At 43.5% G+C, this 22,678-nt stretch overlaps 1 protein-coding gene and 1 long non-coding RNA gene across 19 annotated transcripts in view; one reads left to right on the forward strand and one right to left on the reverse strand.

Moving 5' to 3' along the window:
• Nucleotides 1-22,678, forward strand: part of GULP1 (GULP PTB domain containing engulfment adaptor 1) — a 1,948,673-nt gene that overhangs the window by 944,095 nt on the left and 981,900 nt on the right. The window lies entirely within an intron of this gene.
• Nucleotides 5,200-5,922, reverse strand: LOC138645890 (uncharacterized). Its single transcript, XR_011314797.1, has 3 exons — nucleotides 5,598-5,922; nucleotides 5,445-5,516; nucleotides 5,200-5,343 (listed from the first exon to the last, which is right to left on the reverse strand). It is a non-coding gene; the product is annotated as an uncharacterized lncRNA (long non-coding RNA).

Consider the following 22,678-nt stretch of genomic DNA (forward strand, 5'->3'; position numbering starts at 1 on the left):
GCCCTAAGGACTGTTTACTTACAAGTCGTTATTTGGACGTGGTTCAGACATCAGAACTTAATTACAGTGGTATTTTCTGTACAAAACTTTCCAGTGCTGCTTAAAGGGAATCTATCATCAGAAAATGACATGTTGTTTAAAGGAATACTAAATATAGAAATGAATGATAAAGGAGAACAAAAAAACCTTTCTGAAACAAAGTCTTTTCGGATTCTAGCACAGAACACATGCCTGAGTTCCTGATCTTTTTATTTTATGCGAGAGAATGGCTGCGAGTGTGTTAGCAAATAGGCAGAGCTTCTCAACTTGGCATCACCTCTCCACAACATACGTCAACATTTTCTGATCACTGGGGCTTCCACCACTGGGATCCCACACCAATTCCCGATTGAAATAATGTGGTGGTCATTGCCTTTGGGACTTGCTTAGATAGCTGGGAGTGGGGCCAAGTAGTGGAAATCCCAACAATCACCAAATTGTCACCTATCGTGTGGATAGGCTATAACGTTCAGTTGGGAATAACTATTTATCTTTTGATAGAAAGAACGGGAGCTGGTTGCTGATTTCTTGGAACATGTACAAAAATGTCTTTATATACTGGATTTCTTGGTTTTATGTGTAACATAAAGCAAAATAGGATCAATGTAAAAGAAAAGAATAAGAAAAAATACAGGAATCATTTAAAAAGGAGCTTTTGCCAAATTTTGCCTTACAAACTGTATGTTCTTGCAAAAGGTGTTTTTGTTTTTCTTCACTCTGTTATGATTTTCACAATAGACTGACATTTCTTTTTCCGTATAGCTCAATATAATATCTTAAAGTGATAACAGGCAGGGTTACAGTGAAAGGTAAGACCTCTCTTATAAAGATGGAGGCTGGAATCACATAATCACACCTCATCCGCAGAAACCACAAAACATGTGCAAAAAACTTTGACATAATAACCTTGGCAAGATGAGTGCCCGCAACATTATGTACCAAAAAAATAAATAAATAAAAGTTATACAATTACACTTCAGTATGTAGCTTTACTTAGAACACATTTAAGTGATACATGTCATTTAAAGGAACCTCATCACAGAGAAACGCTATATACCTGCAGATTCAGAGGTAATCTGCAGGCCAATAATGTGTACTCTCTTCATAGATTGCATACTAGAAGCACAGCTACAGGGAGAAAACGAAGTTGTTTTCTCCCTGTAGTCGCTCGCTTCCAGTCATTGGTGAGCTCAGTTTAATCATTCCTCTGGACATTGATTGACAGCCTACAAATAGATGCACATGCTACATAGCAGGCTGTCCATCGGAGTGCCAGGAAGTGATCACAGCTGCTCCCACTCTCTAGTCACAGGCTCCCTTTACTTTTCCCTGCCTTAGTATGTCCATCTTTGCCATTTCTAACTTAAAATAAATTCTGAAATAATTAAGGAAGGTGTTCAGTCTCCGAAGAATAGTCTGCAGTCAATCTATGTAAAAGGATGCTGAATCACAACAGTGTGCATGCTATCATAATTCCCCAGTTTCCTGTGCAGATGGGTGGTCTTTGATTTGAATACTTGTGGTCATACTCAGACTAGTCTAACCCTGCTTCTCTTAAGACAAGAGAACTCAGACAAGCCAGACTGGACTAGTTGGCATGTTAAACAAGTAAGCAAATTGCTGACTGTACATGTAGTCATGTGACTGACCACTTGCATGGGGGCATCACATAAGTTCTGGGATTGACGGGATTTTCTTCTGAGATCAGGTAACACTTTTAAGTTATCATACTCATGGCACAAATTTATATGAAATTGTCACTACTCAGTGTGACGCTAGTCACTACTCATGGACTTGCCGTGAGGCATGATAGTTAAGAAGTCCGAGGTCAGCACCAAGAGGGCTCGTAATAGGCAAAAGAAAAAGACAAAAGTGTAGACAGGTCACAGTATGAGGTCAGAGTATCAGTACCCCTTTATTAAGACAAAGGGGTAAGTTAAATAATAGGTAAATCCAAGGTTGGCAATGGAAATCAGGATACAATTCAGAGTAAACACACACACCACTTGGGCAAAGCTACAATTGTCAATGGTCTGACATTTGTCAGAGTGCTAAACAGTCCTGTAATTATCCAGAATGGCTGATTCCTGAATGAGATCCTGCAAACCCAGCCAGATAGGACAGCTGAGCTGTCAATCACAATACTCACATCTCTGCCTCAGATTGGGTGGTAGAGCTGTTACTAGCAATACAGACTGCTCAGCCAGCCCTCGATCCATAGGGTGGCAGAGTTGTCATTCACAGCGTCCATAGGACCCCGTGAGTGGTGGAAGCATGACAGAAATTAATTACATTACTCTTTCTTTTGCACTAGTCTTTAGAACTATTAATCACTACTTAGACAACCCTTTCTCAGTCAGACATCAAGAGTAAGTGAAAGCTGCGTCTGGCCCCTTAGTTCCCCTTGAAGTCTAATTTATGTGAAGGTGGGGAGCGTGAAGCCAGCTCTGATTGGTCGCAGGGATCGCATGACATAACAATGTCACATAATCCCTGGGACATCGAGTGCCAACACTGCTGGAATGGAGCCAGCAGTGGAGAAATTTTACTGGAAGGAACCATGCTGATTGAGATGGGGTTGTCCGAGTACTTGAAAACCCCCTTAATGATGTTTCAGAAGAATTCTAGTTCACATATGAAGATCACAATAAAGGAATATGTATAGACTGTCTTCTTCTTCCTACGTACCTGGTTTGTTTATTATCATATAGTAGCACTTGTGATCAGGTTGCACAGTATTGCTGTTGTAACGTTGTCATGATACAATAGATTTGTGCTCATATATGCATGGCTGTGAATCTACTAATACTCCTATTTATAATGCTGTAGTTTTCTTTCATTGTGTGTTGCATAACGTGCGGGTAAGGGCAACTTACAATGGTTTGAGACTTGCCATTTCTTAGAATACTGACAAGGACATTGTGGAGGTTTCTGTGTTGTATGCCAGCTTTGCCACTTAGGGCAAGCATAGTTCCCTTGATTTGTGCTGTGGTTAAATACAAAACCTTAAAAATGTATTATGCGGGCATTTTGAAAGAGCTCCCCAGACACTAGCACCACTATATCTCTACCACAGTTATTTCATGGAATATTATTACAAACATCTGTGAATAAGGAAAAAGGAAACCCACATGTAATGGCTTAAACCAGAAATGCGCTCTTGATACACCACATTTACAGTATATGCAGATTTATTACATCAGAGACAGAAACTTTCCTGGGTTTTTGATGGCCACTCGAATGTTTCTTTCACTGCTAAAACCCAGCGGATTTTAATGAGTCATTTTTTCCATGTTTGTGTTAGCGGAGTAATCCCCTGAGCCGAGACAACTTCCTTATTTATTCTTTCTTAAACAAGCAATGTAGATTGTTTTCTTAAGCTGAGACATGCTTAGTTTCACATATACACTTTTTAGGAATAGCAGTATACTGTAAGTTATATTAAGTGTCATTAAAAGTTCAAGACTTTTTTACTTCAAAATTTCAACAATAAATTGTCATTTCACAGGATAACGAATGTCACAAACTGTGACTAAAACATAAAATGGATGCTTAAGAGACCTTCTTTACACAATCCTTACTATCTTTACTATATTAATGCTTCATTTAGACCAGCAGATAATTGCTGAAACAATGAATGATGTGATAAGAATTGCACGACTAGCGATCGATGTCAGATAAATATTTATACAGGACGAAGATTGTGAATTAAATGGTTTAATAGTGATTGCTAAATCGTAACATCGAACAGCATGCACCATGTTCACACAGACAGCTAATCTGAAGTGTACTTGTGTTCAACGTTTAAATCTCATGTGACACTATTCAGATCAAATGCAAAAAAAACGCAAACATGTTAGTTTTTTTCCATCCATGTGTCATCAGCATGACAAATACCAACACCATGGAAAAAGCGGTACAGTTTGTACTCACCTTTACGCCTAAAATCCATTGAAGTCCTTGTCAAAAGTAAAAGACCAAAAATAATAGACAACCATATTCCTCACTTGTCCGACAAGAAGATAATCCATATATGTGTCTCACACCATAATCCATTTCTGCTTCATCTGGATTTCAAACTGAATGGTGGCATGATTCCACCATTCATGCTGAAATCCTGGAAACAATGAGATGCTGAGAGCACAGCTACAGTGAGGAGAGGAGACATCATAGAGGCTACCGCTGGTCACTGAAGCTGCGGTTCCCAGGTGCAGCTCATTGTGAGCAGCCTGATGAACTGCGGTGACCTCAATGAGATCCTAGCTAGCAACTTCAGAAAATTCTCACTGTGCTAGCTGTGATCTGATTGAGGTTACTGTAATTCATTGAGCCACCCTTGGGCTCTTGTCCCCTGTAAAGAAACAAGAATACTACCATATCCCTCATCTGTCCAATGTGAAGATAATCCATACTGTCCAATGCCATAATCAATCTCAATGACATTTGGCATTAAATTCTCAAGGTGCTAACTGTGAGAAAATTCTCACGGTGTTATCAGGGATCTCATTAAGGTCACCACAGTTCATCATTAGGACTAATATTGAGTTGCAGCCTGGAGGGCCAATTAGCTACTCCAAATTGTTTGTGATAAAACTGTGTTTCAGAGACAAAGCAGAAGGCCAGATTTCCACTTAAAACTCATTAGGCCTCTTTCACACTTCAGTCTTTTGGCGTCAGTTTGAATCCGCTGTTTTCTTTAAATAGCGGATCCGCCATTTTTTTTTTGGCGGATCCGCTATTTTCCCATAGACATACATTAGCGATGGATTGTGGCGGATGGTCGTCCGTTCCATCTGCCATGTGATGGATCCGTCGAGATTTGGCGGACGTCATCTAGACATATCGATATATAATCACTGCACTCGTACTCCGAAGTTTGCTTTGATGCAGGTGAAAAAGTTTATTGAAACAATTGTGGCAAAAAGGTAAAATGGTGTAGCGATAGGCATAAACGACGTTTCGGCCAGCTCGTGGCCTTGATCACGCTATTGCTGGAACAAATAATAGAAAAAGACAATAAATAACTATATACAATGCAATAAATGACTATCTACAAGATTATTTACATATATACAGATCTGGAAAACATGTCAAAACCAATGTAAAAGTCAACCCAAGTTGCCAATGCTTGTACACAGGGCGCATATAATATCAGGACGATAAATAGAGGCATAGGGAGGCAAGGAGATACATATATCGTGCATAAGAGTAAGATAATAGGATAGTAGCATACCCCGCTGGGAGATTCCTTATGTATGGCTGTACTGCAGTGTTGCTGAGGGTGTCAGCCAAAAATAAAGGGGCCTGGAGAGAATGATGGAGAGCCAAATGAAAAAAGGATTACTATCAACTGACCATGGTACTGTCTTATAGTAAGGAGCATGAAGAAATATGCTACAGCGTACTTCTAATTTGCCAATAATACCCGTATGATGAACCGTTGGTCGTCGTGTAGTGGAATACACATGTGGAAATAGCTGTAGGGACATACGGTAATACGTTATCTGTTGAGTCCTTAATAGGTAAATAGTGAGTGAGACAGATTACAGTATACTTGCCAGTATATTGTTCTTACTACAGCCAGCGTAGCAGGCCAGTCGTCGTGATACGAGACGTACGTGTTGATATGGCTAGAGAAATACATAGATATGGGAGTAAATTTGTCTGTTCAGTCCTTATCAGGTGGAGTACCGCGGAGCCATGCTATACTTGCCAGTATGATCAACCTGTAATACACTGGATGTCCCCAATATGTGGAAAGGGTACATAGAAGTAACTGCGGAAATAGATATTTAGGGTAAGTGGGTTATAGGGGCGGCTCGTGGTATGAGATTATATAGTAGGTGTACTACCTGCCGGTATGTATGTCCAGTCCCGGTCCAAAAATACGGGTCCCCAGTTTCAATTTGAATGGGAGCTGTGGTGCTTACCAATTCAGCTGTAATATAGTAGGGGAGCTATTAGAATAGAGTACTCAGAGTCCCATATTACTTATCTGTAGGATGAAGGTAGAAATCTCACATCAGCGGTCCGTTGGTGGCGTTCGTGGTAGAGGAGGGGCCGGCGTTGGTAGCCAGGTGATAGGAGCAGACACAAACTGTGTCCTTGCTGAGGAATGGCTGCCATGTCTGGACAGGCAGCGCTATATACGGCTATCGCCGGTCAAGTGACCGGATGCGGGCCGGGATGTCCACGTCTGCATAATACATGGAGGAGAAGGGGAGGGAGGTTCCGTGGAGCCGGAGCGTGTGCTGTTACCATGGTATTATGGAGGAGGAAGTCGGCGTCTGTGCGGCAGAGACCGCAATATGGCGCTCGCGCATGGGCAATAGGCTCGAGCGGCTGGGTAGGGACTCCAAGATGGCGCCCGCGCATGCGCAATGCATGCTGGGGGCTAAAGCGGTGCCGGGACAGTAAGATGGCGCCCGTCCATGCGCAATGCCGATTGTAGGCTCGAACGTCAGTGTCCAGATATCTGGAGCTGGCGTATGCAGAGGAGACCACCGGGGGATTTGGCCAGAGGAAATGAGGGGTTGGGGAGGAAAAAAGAAGCAATCGGTGTGCTTCAAGGACCCATATAAGGCATTGATAATACTAGGTGTGCAAACTTACGATAACACTGCAGATACATGATATAAATACAGATGCATATACATATAAATGGTAGGAGTCCAAACTTGAAAAAAAGAAAATAGGGAAAAATTAAAGAAAATAAAGAAAAGAAATAAAGAAAATGAAAAAAGAAAAAAGAAAAACATAAAGGCTATGGGGATGACCAATGAATGAGGCTAAAGTATGATAAATAAATGATATAAAAATAAAAAACGGGGATAATTCTAAAACTAGGATAGGTGTAAAAAGTAAAATAAACTAGTAAAAATGGGCAGGACAAATAAATATTGGTGAAGGAATCGGGGGGTATGAATCTTACCGTCTAGATAGTGCGCACGGTAGAGGCTATTAGTGCAGTGGGTCAGTTCGTCTAGGAAAAAAACAAGGTATACTCATGTTAGCCAATCAATTTCACGATTTTATCCCCTTGGGTGGAGGGTGTCCAGAGTGTAGATCCAATATGTCTCCCTCTGTTTTAAAAGTTGGATGTGATTGCCTCCCCTTCTCGGGCGTGGTACTCTCTCGACTATTTGGAACCTAAGCTGGGCAATATTATGTCTCGCCTCCTTGAAATGCGCTGGCAGGGGTAGCCATAATTTCTCGCGTCGGATCGTAGATTTGTGGCTGGATATGCGATCCATTATTGCCTGCGTGGTCTCCCCCACGTACAATAACCCACAAGGGCACTTAATAATGTAGACTACAAAGCTTGTAGCACAGGTGTAAAACTCTCTAATGGGATATGATTTCCCGGTTCGTGGGTGGACTACTTCATTCCCTTTGATAATGTTCGAGCAACACATGCAACTCAAGCAGGGAAAGGTGCCCGTTCTTTTTTGGTCAGTGAGGGTCCTAGTGAGCGATGATTTATGTGACCCTAAGTCGGCTCTTACCACCCTATCTCGTATATTTTTGGCTCGTCTAGTGCACATTAGTGGGGGATCTTTGAAGATAGGTATGTTGGGATAGGCCTTGTTGAGGAGGGGCCAATGTCCCCGGATGAGATTATGTATTTTGTGCATAGTGGGGTGGTGATTATGTACAAAAGGGAGCCTCGGGTTTTTTTGTGTACTGACTGTCCCGTCGTTAAGATCACTAATAGCTCGAGAGGATTCTATCTCAAGGAGATTAGTTGGATAGTTACGGGCTTCAAATTTTTGTGCCATCTCCTGTATTCTGGTCTCCCTGGTTGGGGGGTCGGAGACAATTCTAGTAACCCTTTTAAATTGTGACCTGGGAAGGCTGTTTTTGATGGATTTGGGATGACAGCTGTTGTATAACAACAGGCTGTTGCAATCAGTCGGTTTCGTATACATATCTGTGGTGAGATGGCCATTGATATCTTTGAGTACTCTAGTGTCCAGAAATGTGACCTCATTGTCGTGGTGTACCAGTGTAAAGGACAGCTCTGATCTAACTGCGTTAATGTTAGCGTGAGACTTTAGAAGGCTAGTTAGGTCCCCTTGCCATATACAAAAGATATCGTCTATGTATCTATACTAGGTACGTGCATGTAGTTGGAAGATAGGGTCTGCGTACACGTGTTCTTTCTCGAAGCGATCCATATATAGATTGGCATAGGCTGGGGCCACATTTGACCCCATGGCGGTACCACATGTCTGTACGAAAAAATCATCTCCGAATAGGAAGTAATTTTCTCTGAGTACTAGATTTAATAGATCCAAGCATAGTTCCTGGATGCCCCTGTCTACGTTGGCCTCATTTAGTGTTAAGGATACCGCCTCAATACCCTTATCATGAGTAATTGATGTGTACAAGCTGTTTACATCGAATGTACATAGGATACTGTTATGTGGAATGATGTCAATATTACGGATTTTCTTAAGGAAATCTCCGGTGTCCAATATGAATGATTTAGTAAGTTTAGTATGTGGCGTGAGGAGTTTCTCTAGGAACATGGATAATGGGTTCAATATTGAGTCGGTTGAGGCCACTATAGGGCGGCCAGGGAAGTTTTGAAGGTTTTTATGGATCTTAGGTAGAATGTAAATTACAGGGGTCACCGGGTGATTATTGGTGAGGTACACTTTTGTTTTGTTGTCGATGGTATTCAATTGTAGGTGTTTATCGAGTACCCTCCTAATCTTTTGTTGTATAGAGTAAGTTGGGTCGGTCTGTAACATTTTATATGTTGACGTGTCCGAGAGTTGTCTCCTTACTTCGGTCATATAGAAACTCCTATCCATGACAACGATCGCTCCCCCCTTGTCCGCTGGTTTTATGACGATATTTTTGTTCTCACAAAATGAGTCCAGAGCCTGTTTCTCGAGAGGGTCAAGGTTATGGCGGACAGGGAGGAAGCCTAATCGCTGGTCATGGAGAGTCCTTTTAACATCCCTGTCAAGTAAATTGACAAAGGTCTCCACAGCGTGACTTGATTTAGGTGGAATGAAGGTGCTGCGATTACGTAGACCTAATTGATCAATTGTGAGGATTGATCTCTCAGTTTGGGCTGGTGTAGAAGCTGGTCTAAAGGAATTAGTGGACTCCTCAAAATATACTTTGAGTCTAATATTCCTGTAGAATTGCTGTAGATCCCTCTCTAATTGGAAGGAATCCCATTTGGGGGTTGGGCAGAATGATAGACCCATATTCAGAACTTTCAATTCTAAAGGAGAAAGAGTGTAGTTAGAAATATTGATTACAGAGTTTGGACCCCTACCTGAGATCTGAGTGTCATGTGACGATCCACGTCCTTTCTTCCTGGACCTCCAGGTTGGCGTGCGTTTTGGCCTAAAAAACGAAGTCCCGATGTGTGAGCCCCACCGGTCTCGCTGCCGGATCCTGCAGAGGAGCCCCCGGCAGGTGAGGAGCCCCCTGAGTGGTAATTCCCGCCTGGGGTGCGGCGATATCTGGGCCTTGGACGTTTGGGGAAGGAGTCCTCCCATTTGTACACGTTGTTGGTTAGGTAATCTTCAATGTCTCTTTGAAATTTTGTGCGTTTTCTCTCTTCCAAAGTCTTTTGATGTATGGTTAGAATAGAGTCCACTTTACCTTTCAATGTAGTGAATTCGGTGCTGCTCAAGGTGGAGGTTAACTGTGTCTCGATGCTCTCTATTTTTTCTTCAGTAGTTTTAATGGCCTCTTGGAGGTACTCGATAGTAAGCAGTATGATATCGAATGAGCATTTGTTTAAGATTTTTTGAAAAGTTGCGCAATACTTTTCATCCTCTGAAAATAAGGTTGGCTGAAGATTGCAGCGTAGTCCCCTGGGTATTTTTCCTTGACGATGATACTCTCCCAAGGTGGCACAATGCAGATCGTAGCCGATGAGTCTCTTTCTCTCTTTTTCCCAATCCCTCGATTTGGCGTCCTTGCTGGGTAAATGTAAAAAGTCTGTCTTTGTTTTTATTTTGGACAGGATAGTAGAGCCCGTTGCATCATCGTAGACATAGGTTTCAGTAGACATGGATTCTGTCGGTGCTTAGAACCAAAAATAGTCAATGCGGAGAATTCGAAGGCTAGCACTCGACTGATATGAATGTGACGGTGCTAGTGAACGGAACCAGTAGTCCCAATGAACGTATCGATATATAATCATTGCACTCGTACTCCGAAGTTTGCTTTGATGCAGGTGCAAAAGTTTATTGAAACAATTGTGGCAAAAAGGTAAAATGGTGTAGCGATAGGCATAAACGACGTTTCGGCCAGCTCGTGGCCTTGATCACACTATTGCTGGAACAAATAATAGAAAAAGACAATAAATAACTATATACAATGCAATAAATGACTATCTACAAGATTATTTACATATATACAGATCTGGAAAACATGTCAAAACCAATGTAAAAGTCAACCCAAGTTGCCAATGCTTGTACACAGGGCGCATATGATATCAGGACGATAAATAGAGGCATAGGGAGGCAAGGAGATACATATATCGTGCGTAAGAGTAAGATAATAGGATAGTAGCATACCCCGCTGGGAGATTCCTTATGTATGGCTGTACTGCAGTGTTGCTGAGGGTGTCAGCCAAAAATAAAGGGGCCTGGAGAGAATGATGGAGAGCCAAATGAAAAAAGGATTACTATCAACTGACCATGGTACTGTCTTATAGTAAGGAGCACGAAGAAATATGCTTTTTTCATTTTCTTTATTTCTTTTCTTTATTTTCTTTAATTTTTCCCTATTTTCTTTTTTTCAAGTTTGGACTCCTACCATTTATATGTATATGCATCTGTATTTATATCATGTATCTGCAGTGTTATCGTAAGTTTGCACACCTAGTATTATCAATGCCTTATATGGGTCATTGAAGCACACCGATAGTGTGTAGATAGTCATTTATTGCATTGTATATAGTTATTTATTGTCTTTTTCTATTATTTGTTCCAGCAATAGCGTAATCAAGGCCACGAGCTGGCCGAAACGTCGTTTATGCCTATCGCTACACCATTTTACCTTTTTGCCACAATTGTTTCAATAAACTTTTTCACCTGCATCAAAGCAAACTTCGGAATACGAGTGCAGTGATTATATATCGATATGTTCATTGGGACTACTGGTTCCGTTCACTAGCACCGTCACATTCATATCAGTCGAGTGCTAGCCTTCGAATTCTCCGTCATCTAGACATAGACGGACATTGCAACGTTTTTTGTCTCCGCCGAAATGGCGGTTCGCGACGGATCCGTCGCGTCCGCCATTCCATAGAATGGCCGCCTATGGGTGACGGATCCGTCGCGACCGTCATTTCAGCGGATCAGTCGCCCCAATCCGCTTTTTCAATTGCGCATGCTCCAAAAAGTTGATACTTTTCCCAGACAACCCCCAAGTAACGGATCCGTCAAAAAAACGGATCCGTTAGAACCGTTTTCTTAACAATTTTGACGGATCCGTCGATCCGTCACTATGTCGGAGCAGACTGACGCCAAACAACTGAAGTGTGAAAGAAGCCTTAGGCCTAACATTTGGGTGCAGCCACGAGGGCCAATTAGCTACTCCAAATTGTTTGTGATAAAATTGTGTTTCAGTGGCAAATCAGAAGGCCAGATTTCCACTTAAAAATGCATTGCAATAGAGATTTCCTCTAATGCATGAAACCTGTCAGATTACACTGGTAGACCGCTTGGTAGATCCTGCCTATGGCATTGTTTGACCTCCACATGCCATGGTAACCATTGGCTTCCCGTGATTTTGTCGAAGGGTGCTGATGAGTGTGAGAGATGGAGCCCCCACCCTCTAAAAACTTTTCAAATGCCGCAATTTCTATCATTCGCAGCATCTGCAGGGTTAATCAGTCAGGGATGCTGTGGGCACCAGCCATGGCTGTTACAGCAGGAGCTCAGGTATCAGATGCGTCGACCTCCCTACTGTGATTGTGCAGGGAAGTGGTAATATTTCATCACTTTCTAGTGATCAGAGAGCAGAAACCTCTGAAATGGGTACTCGCATCTAAAGCTGGGTTGATTAGCTGTCAGAGACTGCTTTCACACAGTGAAAGTTGAAAGTCATGATGGGTATAACACGTCATGATGTGGGAACTGACACCTGGTCATGACGTGATATACCCATCATTTAGCATAATTTTAGGTGCCCGTAAGAATTACATTGATGAAAATGGCTATTTTAACCTTAACCCCTTCCCGACCTGTGACACAGCGTATGTGTTATGAAAGTCGGTGCCAATTTGACCTGTGATGCATATACTCCATCACAGAATGATCGCGTTCCTGCAGGTCGGGTGAAAGGGTTAACTGTAATTTCACCTGACCTGCAGGGACAGGGGGAGTGGTACTTCAGCCCAGAGGGGTGGCATCGTCCCCCCCTCCCCCCCATGGCTACGATCACTCTGATTTTCTAATGAAAGTGACTGTATCACTTTCACTTTCAATCAGAGCAATCGGAATATTTCACCAATGAAAATTGGTGAAATACTACAATCCAGCCATGGCCGATGCTGCAATATCATCGGCCATGGCTGGAGACCGCGATCTGCCCCCGCCACCGATCTCCTCCCCTCCATCCTCCATCCTGTCCTCTACTGTCCTCCGCTCCCCACTGTCCTCCCGTCCGCTCCCGCCGCAGTCCGATCTCACCCCCGTGGTCCGATCCCACTCCCCATACTTACTGAGCTCCGGTGTCCCTCACAGTGTCTGTCTGTTCTCCATGGACGCTGCCATCTTACAAAATGGCGGGCGCATGCGCAGTGCGCCCGCCGAATCTGCCAGGCGGCAGATTCATTCCAGGTACATTTTGATCACAGTGATCAAAATAAAAAAAATAGTAAATAAATCCCCCTTTTATCACCCCCATAGGTAGGGAAAATAATGAAATAAAGAAAATATATTTACTTTTATTTTTCCACTAGGGTTAGGGTTAGAACTAGGGTTAGGGTTGCAATTAGGATTAGGGTTGCAATTAGGGTTAGAATTATGGTTAGGGTTGCAATAAGGGTTAGGGTTGCAATTAGGGTTAGGGTTAGAAATAGAGTTAGGGTAGCAATTAGGGTTAGGGGGGCAATTAGGGTTAGTGTTGCAATTAGGGTTAGAATTAAGGTTAGGGGTACAATTAGGGTTAGGGTTGCATTTAGGGTTAGGGTTGCAATTAGGGTTAGGTTTAGAATTAGGGTTAGGGATGCAATTAGGGTTAGGGATAGAATTAGGGTTAGGGTTAGAATTAGGCTATGTGCACATGGTGTGGATTTGGCTGCGGATCCGCAGTGGATTGGCCGCTGCGGATTCGTAGCTGTTTTCCATCACATTTACAGTACCATGTAAACATATGGAAAACCAAATCCGCTGTGCCCATGGTACGAAAAATACCGCACGGAAACACTGTCCTCCCGTCCGCTCCCCCCGCAGTCCGATCTCACCCCCGTGGTCCGATCCCACTCCCCATACTTACTGAGCTCCGGTGTTCCTCTGTTATGGCTGGCAATCAGGCAACACAGCGTGCAGTAATCAGCGCACATACAGAGATCTGGCAATAACCCAAAACAATAGGACGAGCTCTGAGACGTGGAATCTCTGTAGACTGCAGTACCTGATCTATCCTCACACAACTGGAAGCAGCAGTGGATTGCGCCTATCCACTACCTATGCAACTCGGCACTGCCTGAGGAGCTGACTAGCCTGAAGATAGAAATACAAGCCTGACTTACCTCAGAGAAATACCCCAAAGGAATAGGCAGCCCCCACATATAATGACTGTTAGCAAGATGAAAAGACAAACGTAGGAATGAAATAGATTCAGCAAAGTGAGGCCCGATATTCTAGACAGAGCGAGGATAGCAAAGAGAACTATGCAGTCTACAAAAAACCCTAAAACGAAAACCACGCAAAGGGGCAAAAAGACCCACCGTGCCGAACTAACAGCACGGCGGTGCACCCCTTTGCTTCTCAGAGCTTCCAGCAAAAGATAATAACAAGCTGGACAGAAAAAACAGAAAACAAACTAGAAGCACTTATCTAGCAGAGCAGCAGGCCCAAGGAAAGATGCAGTAGCTCAGATCCAACACTGGAACATTGACAAGGAGCAAGGAAGACAGACTCAGGTGGAGCTAAATAGCAAGGCAGCCAACGAGCTCACCAAAACACCTGAGGGAGGAAGCCCAGAGACTGCAATACCACTTGTGACCACAGAAGTGAACTCAGCCACAGAATTCACAACAGTACCCCCCCCTTGAGGAGGGGTCACCGAACCCTCACCAGAACCCCCAGGCCGACCAGGATGAGCCACATGAAAGGCACGAACAAGATCTGGGGCATGGACATCAGAGGCAAAAACCCAGGAATTATCTTCCTGAGCATAACCCTTCCATTTGACCAGATACTGGAGTTTCCGTCTAGAGACACGAGAATCCAAAATCTTCTCCACAATATACTCCAATTCCCCCTCCACCAAAACAGGGGCAGGAGGCTCCACAGATGGAACCATAGGTGCCACGTATCTCCTCAACAACGACCTATAGAATACATTATGTATGGAAAAGGAGTCTGGGAGGGTCAGACGAAAAGACACCGGATTGAGAATCTCAGAAATCCTATACGGACCAATAAAACGAGGTTTAAATTTAGGAGAGGAAACCTTCATAGGTATATGACGAGAAGATAACCAAACCAGATCCCCAACACGAAGTCGGGGTCCCACACAGCGTCTGCGATTAGCGAAAAGCTGAGCCTTCTCCTGGGACAAGGTCAAATTGTCCACTACCTGAGTCCAGATCTGCTGCAACCTGTCCACCACATTATCCACACCAGGACAGTCCGAAGACTCAACCTGTCCTGAAGAGAAACGAGGATGGAACCCAGAATTGCAGAAAAATGGAGAGACCAAGGTAGCCGAGCTGGCCCGATTATTAAGGGCGAACTCAGCCAACGGCAAAAATGACACCCAATCATCCTGGTCAGCGGAAACAAAACATCTCAGATATGTTTCCAAGGTCTGATTGGTTCGTTCGGTCTGGCCATTAGTCTGAGGATGGAAGGCCGAGGAAAAAGATAGGTCAATGCCCATCCTACCACAAAAGGCTCGCCAGAACCTCGAGACAAACTGGGAACCTCTGTCAGAAACAATATTCTCAGGAATGCCATGTAAACGAACCACATGCTGGAAGAACAAAGGCACCAAATCAGAGGAGGAAGGCAATTTAACCAAGGGCACCAGATGGACCATTTTAGAAAAGCGATCACAGACCACCCAAATGACAGACATCTTTTGAGAAACGGGAAGGTCAGAAATGAAATCCATCGAAATATGTGTCCAAGGCCTCTTCGGGACCGGCAAGGGCAAAAGCAACCCACTGGCACGTGAACAGCAGGGCTTAGCCCTAGCACAAATTCCACAGGACTGCACAAAAGCACGCACATCCCGTGACAGAGATGGCCACCAGAAGGATCTAGCAACCAACTCCCTGGTACCAAAGATTCCTGGATGACCGGCCAGCACCGAACAATGAAGTTCAGAGATAACTTTACTAGTCCACCTATCAGGGACGAACAGTTTCTCGGCCGGACAACGATCAGGTTTATTAGCCTGAAATTTCTGCAACACTCTCCGCAAATCAGGGGAGATGGCAGACACAATGACTCCTTCCTTGAGGATACTCGCCGGCTCAGATAACCCCGGAGAGTCGGGCACAAAACTCCTAGACAGAGCATCCGCCTTCACATTTTTAGAGCCCGGAAGGTATGAAATCACAAAATCAAAACGAGCAAAAAACAACGACCAACGGGCCTGTCTAGGATTCAAGCGCTTGGCAGACTCAAGATAAGTAAGGTTCTTATGATCAGTCAAAACCACCACGCGATGCTTAGCACCCTCAAGCCAATGACGCCACTCCTCGAATGCCCACTTCATGGCCAGCAACTCTCGGTTGCCCACATCATAATTACGCTCAGCAGCAGAAAATTTCCTGGAAAAGAAAGCACATGGTTTGAACACTGAGCAACCAGAACCTCTCTGTGACAAAACCGCCCCTGCACCAATCTCAGAAGCATCAACCTCGACCTGGAACGGAAGAGAAACATCAGGTTGACACAACACAGGGGCACAGCAAAAACGACGCTTCAACTCCTGAAAAGCTTCCACGGCAGCAGAAGACCAATTAACCAAATCAGCACCCTTCTTGGTCAAATCGGTCAATGGTCTGGCAATGCTAGAAAAATTACAGATGAAGCGACGATAAAAATTAGCAAAGCCCAGGAATTTCTGCAAACTTTTTAGAGATGTCGGCTGAGTCCAATCCTGGATGGCCTGAACCTTAACCGGATCCATCTCGATAGTAGAAGGGGAAAAGATGAACCCCAAAAATGAAACTTTCTGCACACCGAAGAGACACTTTGATCCCTTCACGAACAAGGAATTAGCACGCAGTACCTGGAAAACCATTCTGACTTGCTTCACATGAGACTCCCAATCATCTGAGAAGATCAAAATGTCATCCAAGTAAACAATCAAGAATTTATCCAGATACTCACGGAAAATGTCATGCATAAAAGACTGAAAAACAGATGGAGCATTGGCAAGTCCGAACGGCATCACCAGATACTCAAAATGACCCTCGGGCGTATTAAATGCCGTTTTCCATTCATCTCCCTGCCTGATTCTCACCAGATTATACGCACCACGAAGATCAATCTTAGTAAACCAACTAGCCCCCTTAATCCGAGCAAACAAATCAGAAATCAATGGCAAGGGATACTGAAACTTAACAGTGATCTTATTAAGAAGGCGGTAATCAATACACGGTCTTAGCGAACCATCCTTCTTGGCTACAAAAAAGAACCCTGCTCCCAATGGTGACGACGATGGGCGAATATGTCCCTTCTCCAGGGACTCCTTCACATAACTGCGCATAGCGGTGTGTTCAGGTATGGACAAATTAAATAAACGACCCTTAGGGAATTTACTACCAGGAATCAAATCGATAGCACAATCACAATTCCTATGCGGAGGAAGGGCATCAGACTTGGACTCTTCAAATACATCCTGAAAGTCCGACAAGAACTCTGGGATGTCAGAAGGAATGGATGACGAAATAGACAAAAATGGAACATCACCATGTACTCCCTGACAACCCCAGCTGGTTACCGACATAGAGTTCCAATCCAATACTGGATTATGGGTTTGTAGCCATGGCAACCCCAACACGACCACATCATGCAAATTATGCAGTACCAAAAAGCGAATAACTTCCTGATGTGCAGGAGCCATGCACATGGTCAGCTGGGCCCAGTACTGAGGCTTATTCTTGGCCAGAGGTGTAGCATCAATTCCTCTCAACGGAATAGGACACCGCAAAGGCTCCAAGAAAAATCCACAACGTTTAGCATAATCCAAATCCATCAGATTCAGGGCAGCGCCTGAATCCACAAACGCCATGACAGAATATGATGACAAAGAGCACATTAAGGTAATGGACAAAAGGAATTTGGACTGTACAGTACCAATAACGGCAGAGCTATCGAACCGCCTAGTGCGTTTAGGACAATTAGAAATAGCATGAGTAGAATCACCACAATAGAAACACAGTCTGTTCAGACGTCTGTGTTCGTGCCGTTCTACTTTAGTCATAGTCCTGTCGCACTGCATAGGCTCAGGTTTACTCTCAGACAATACCGCCAGATGGTGCACAGATTTACGCTCGCGCAAGCGACGACCGATCTGAATGGCCAAGGACATAGACTCATTCAAACCAGCAGGCATAGGAAATCCCACCATTACATCCTTAAGAGCTTCAGAGAGACCCTTTCTGAACAAAGCCGCTAGTGCAGATTCATTCCACAGAGTGAGTACTGACCATTTTCTAAATTTCTGACAATATACTTCTACATCATCCTGACCCTGGCATAAAGCCAGCAGATTTTTCTCAGCTTGATCCACTGAATTAGGCTCATCGTAAAGCAATCCCAGCGCCTGGAAAAATGCATCAACATTACTCAATGCAGAATCTCCTGGTGCAAGAGAAAACGCCCAGTCCTGTGGGTCGCCGCGCAAAAAAGAAATAATAATCAAAACCTGTTGAATAGGATTACCAGAAGAATGAGGTTTCAAGGCCAAAAATAGCTTACAATTATTTCTGAAGCTCAGGAACTTAGTTCTGTCACCAAAAAACAAATCAGGAATCGGAATTCTTGGTTCTAGCATCGATTTCTGATCAATAGTATCTTGAATCTTTTGTACATTTACAACGAGATTATCCATTGAGGAGCACAGAGCCTGAATATCCATGTCCACAGCTGTGTCCTGAAGCACTCTAATGTCTAGGGGAAAAAAAAGACTGAAGACAGAGCTAAGAAAAAAAAATGATGTCAGGATTTCTTTTTTCCCTCTATTGGAAATCATTGAAGGGCTCCTTGTACTGTTATGGCTGGCAATCAGGCAACACAGCGTGCAGTAATCAGCGCACATACAGAGATCTGGCAATAACCCAAAACAATAGGACGAGCTCTGAGACGTGGAATCTCTGTAGACTGCAGTACCTGATCTATCCTCACACAACTGGAAGCAGCAGTGGATTGCGCCTATCCACTACCTATGCAACTCGGCACTGCCTGAGGAGCTGACTAGCCTGAAGATAGAAATACAAGCCTGACTTACCTCAGAGAAATACCCCAAAGGAATAGGCAGCCCCCACATATAATGACTGTTAGCAAGCTGAAAAGACAAACGTAGGAATGAAATAGATTCAGCAAAGTGAGGCCCGATATTCTAGACAGAGCGAGGATAGCAAAGAGAACTATGCAGTCTACAAAAAACCCTAAAACGAAAACCACGCAAAGGGGCAAAAAGACCCACCGTGCCGAACTAACAGCACGGCGGTGCACCCCTTTGCTTCTCAGAGCTTCCAGCAAAAGATAATAACAAGCTGGACAGAAAAAACAGAAAACAAACTAGAAGCACTTATCTAGCAGAGCAGCAGGCCCAAGGAAAGATGCAGTAGCTCAGATCCAACACTGGAACATTGACAAGGAGCAAGGAAGACAGACTCAGGTGGAGCTAAATAGCAAGGCAGCCAACGAGCTCACCAAAACACCTGAGGGAGGAAGCCCAGAGACTGCAATACCACTTGTGACCACAGAAGTGAACTCAGCCACAGAATTCACAACATTCCTCACAGTGTCTGTCTGTCTTCTCCATGGACGCTGCCATCTTACAAAATGGCGGGCGCATGCGCAGTGCGCCCGCCGAATCTGCCAGGCGGCAGATTCATTCCAGGTACATTTTGATCACTGTGATAAAACCTATCACAGTGATCAAAATAAAAAAAATAGTAAATAAACCCCCCTTTTATCACCCCCATAGGTAGGGAAAATAATGAAATAAAGAAAATATATTTACTTTTATTTTTCCACTAAGGTTAGGGTTAGAACTAGGGTTAGGGTTGCAATTAGGATTAGGGTTGCAATTAGGGTTAGAATTATGGTTAGGGTTGCAATAAGGGTTAGGGTTGCAATTAGGGTTAGGGGGGCAATTAGGGTTAGTGTTGCAATTAGGGTTAGAATTAAGGTTAGGGGTGCAATTAGGGTTAGGGTTGCATTTAGGGTTAGGGTTGCAATTAGGGTTAGGTTTAGAAATAGGGTTAGGGTTGCAATTAGGGTTAGGGATAGAATTAGGGTTAGGGTTAGAATTAGGCTATGTGCACATGGTGTGGATTTGGCTGCGGATCCGCAGTGGATTGGCCGCTGCGGATTCGTAGCTGTTTTCCATCACATTTACAGTACCATGTAAACATATGGAAAACCAAATCCGCTGTGCCCATGGTACGAAAAATACCGCACGGAAACACTGCGTTGTATTTTCCGCAGCATGTCAATTCTTTGTGCGGATTCTGCAGAGTTTTACACCTGTAACTCAATAGTAATCTGCAGGTGAAATCCGCACAAAAAACACTGGAAATCCGCAGTAAATCCACAGGTAAAACGCAGTGCCTTTTACCTGTGGATTTTTCAAAAACGGTGTGGAAAAATCCTCACACGAATCAAAGTCTGCATTCCAAAACGTCACTACTTCCCTTCCGAGCCCCGACGTGTGCCCAAACAGTGCTTCCCCCAACATATTAGGTATCAGTACTCAGGACAAACTGGACAACAACTTTTGGGGTCCAAATTCTCCTGTTACCCTTGTGAGAATAAAAAATTGAGGGCTAAAAAATAATTTTTGAGGTAAGAAAATGATTTTGTATTTTCCTTGCTCTGCATTATAAACTTCTGTGAAGCACTTGGGGGTTCAAAGTGCTTGCCACACATCTAGATAAGTTCCTTGGGGGTCTAGTTTCCAAAATGGGGTCACTTGTAGGGGTTTCTACTGTTTAGGCACATCAGGGCCTCTGCAAACGTAACATGATGCCCACAGACGATTCCATCAAGTCTGCATTTCAAAACATCACTAGTTCCCTTCCAAGCCCTGACGTGGGCCCAAACAATGGTTCCCCCCACATATGGGGTATCAGCATACTCAGGACAAACTGGACAACAACTTTTGGGGTCCAATTTCTCCTGTTACCCTTGTGAGAATAAAAAATTGAGGGCTAAAAAATAATTTTTGAGGACAGAAAAATATTTTTCTATTTTCATGGCTCTGCGTTATAAACTTCTGTGAAGCACTTGGTGGTTCAAAGTGCTCACCGCACATCTAGATTGGTTCCTTGGGAGGTCTAGTTTCCAAAATGGGGTCACTTGTGGGGGAGCTCCAATGTTTAGGCACACAGGGGCTCTCCAAACGCGACATGGTGTCCGCTAACGATTGGAGCTAATTTTTCATTCAAAAAGTCAAATGGCGCTCCCTCCCTTCTGAGCCCTGCCGTGCTCCCAAACAGTGGTTTACCCCCACATGTGAGGTATTGATGTACTCAGGAGAAATTGCTCAACAAATTATAATATCCATTTTATCTTGTTGCCCATGTAAAAATGAAAAAAATGAGGCTAAAATAATTTTTTGTGAAAAAAGTACTTTTTCATAGTTATGGATCAATTTGTTCAGCACCTGGGGGTTCAAAGTGCTCACTATGCATCTAGATAAATTCCTTGGGGGGGTCTAGTTTCCAAAATGGGGTCACTTATGGGGGAGCTCCAATCTTTAGGCACACAGGGGCTCTACAAACAGGACATGGTGTCTGCTAAAGATTGGAGCCAATTTTTCATTCAAAAAGTCAAATGGCGCTCCTTCACTTCCGAGCCCGGGCTCCCAAACAGTGGTTCCCCCCACATATGGGGTATCGGCGTACTCAGGACAAATTGTTCAATAACTTTCATGGTTCAGTTTGTCCTTTTACCCTTGGGAAAATAAAAAAAATTGTTGCTAAAAGATAATTTTTGTGACTAAAAAGTTAAATGTTCATTTTTTTCCTGCCATGTTGCTTCTGCTGCTATGAAGCACCTGAAGGGTTAATATAATTCTTGAATGTGGTTTTGAGCACCTTGAGGGGTGCAGTTTTTAGAATGGTGTCACTTTTGGGTATTTTCAGCCATATAAACCCATCAAACTGGCTTCAAATGTGAGGTGGTCCCTAAAAAATGGTTTTGTAAATTTTGTTGTAAAATTGAGAAATCGCTGGTCAAATTTTAACCGTTAAAAGATTCCTATAAAAAAAATTTGTTTCCAAAATTGTGCTGATGTAAAGTAGACACGTGGGTAATGTTACTTATCAACTATTTTGTGTCACATAACTCTCTGGTTTAACAGAATAAAAATTCAAAATTTGAAAATTGCTAAACTTACAAAATTTTTGCCAAATTTCAATTTTTTTCACAAATAAATGCAAAAATTATCGAGCTACATTTACCACTAACATGAAGCCCAATATGTCACAAAAAACAGTCTCAGAACCGCTAGGATCCGTTGAAGCGTTCCTGAGTTATTACCTCATAAAGGGACACTGGTCAGAATTGTAAAAAATGGCCACTTCATTAAGGTCAAAATAGGCTGGGTCATGAAGGGGTTAATAAGCAATCATCAGGTAAATTTTAACAACAGATGATAGTTCTGGTCAACCAAAACACAAAGTTATCATCGGAAAAGAAGTCAGCAGTGTTTAATATTTTCATACGACAGTCTACAAAGATCTGACCATGAAATAATGTGCCAAGTGCATTCTCAGAAATTGTATCATTCCCCAATGTGGACTATGTGTACAAAATAGTTTGTTCATCAAATGTTCTAGCATCAACCTAATTCTAACGAATATGAATGGCCATGTTTAGATGCAGCAACTAGGGTTGAGCGAAACGGATCGTTCATTTTCAAAAGTCGCCGACTTTTGGCACAGTCGGGCTTCACGAAACCCGACCCGACCCCTGTGTGGGGTCGGTCATGCGGTACGCGACTTTCGCGCCAAAGTCGCATTTCAATGACGCTAAAAGCGCCATTTCTCAGCCAATGAAGGTGGACGCAGAGTGTGGGCAGCGTGACAACATAGGTCCTGGTCCCCACCATCTTAGAGAAGGGCATTGCAGTGATTGACTTGCTGTCTGCGGCGTCACAGGGGCTATAAAGAGGCGTTCCCGCCGACCGCCATCTTACTGCTGCTGATCTGAGCATAGGGAGAGGTTGCTGCCGCTTCGTC

This window comes from Ranitomeya imitator, chromosome 7 (assembly GCF_032444005.1).
Source record: "Ranitomeya imitator isolate aRanImi1 chromosome 7, aRanImi1.pri, whole genome shotgun sequence".
In the NCBI taxonomy this organism is placed as follows: Eukaryota; Metazoa; Chordata; class Amphibia; order Anura; family Dendrobatidae; genus Ranitomeya; species Ranitomeya imitator.